The following is a 1446-nucleotide window of genomic DNA, read 5'->3' as shown; positions in this document are numbered from 1 at the left end:
CCTTTTCCTCCTGCTCCCAATCCCTCCCAGCATCAGAGTCTTTTCCAGTGAGTCAACTCTTCACATGAGGTGGCCAAAGTACTGGAGTTTCAGCTTTAGCATCAGTCCTTCCAAAGAACACCCAGGGCTGATCTCCTTCAGAATGGATTGGTTGGATCTCCTTGCAGTCCAAGGGACTCTCAAGAGTCTTCTTCAACACCACAGTTCAAAAGCATCAGTTCTTCGGTGCTCAGCTTTATTCATAGTCCAACTCTCACATCCATACATGACCACTGGTAAAACCATAGCCTTGACTAGACGGACCTTTGTTGGCAAAGTAATGTCTTTGCTTTTGAATATGCTATCTAGGTTGGTCATAACTTTTCTTCCAAGGAGTAAGCATCTTTTAATTTTGAATTAATATATGACATTTGTTTTTCTCTTTCTGACTTACTTCACTCTGTATAATAGGCTCTAGATTCATCCATCACATTAGAACTGACTGAAATGTGTTCCTTTTATGGCTGAGTAATATTCCATTGCGTATATGTACCACAGCTTCTTTATTCATTCATCTGTCGATGGACATCCAGGTTGCTTCCATGTTCTAGCTATTGTAAATAGTGCTGCAATGAACATTGGGGGTACATGTGCCTTTTTCAGTTATGGTTTTCTTAGGGTATATGCCCAGTATTGGAATTGTTGGGTCATATGGGAGTTTTATTCTAGTTTTTTAAGGACTCTCCATACTGTTCTCCATAGTGGCTGTATCAATTTACATTCCCACCAACAGTGCAAGAGGGTTCCCTTTTCTCTACACTCTCTTCAGCATTTATTGTTTGTAGATTTTTTGATGATGGCCATGCTGGTCAGTTTGAGGTGATACCTCATTGTATTTTTATTTGCATTTCTCTAATAATTAGCAATGTTGAACATCTTTTCATGTGTTTATTAGCTATCTGTATGTCGTTTTTTGCTAGATAGACTGTAGCCCGCCAGGTTCCTCTGTCCATGGAATTCTCTAGGCAAGAACGCTGGAGTGGGTTGCCATTCTCTTCTCCAGGGGATCTTCTTGACCCAGGGATCAAACCCACATCTCCTGCATTGCAGGTAGATTCTTTACTGTCTGAGCCACCAGGTAAAATTTGGGAAAGGAATACATCAAGGCTGTGTATTGTCATCCTTGTTAATTAACTTATATCCAGAGTACATCACACAAAATGCTGGGCTGGATGAAGCACAAGCTGGAATCAAGGTTGCAGGGAAAAATATTAGTAACCTCAGATGCAGATGACACCACCCTAATGGCAGAAAGCGAAGATGAACTAAAGAGCCTCTTGATGAAGTTGAAAGAGGAGAGTGAAAAACCTGGCTTAAAACTCAACTAACGAAAAAACTAAGATCATGGCATCTGGTCCCATCACTTCATGGCAAATAGATGGGGAAACAATGGAAACAGTGACAGAC

This window comes from Bison bison, unplaced genomic scaffold (assembly GCF_000754665.1).
Source record: "Bison bison bison isolate TAMUID 2011002044 unplaced genomic scaffold, Bison_UMD1.0 scf7180017864135, whole genome shotgun sequence".
In the NCBI taxonomy this organism is placed as follows: Eukaryota; Metazoa; Chordata; class Mammalia; order Artiodactyla; family Bovidae; genus Bison; species Bison bison.
The sequence above is the reverse complement of the archived record's forward strand: the minus strand, read 5'-3'. Positions refer to the sequence as shown.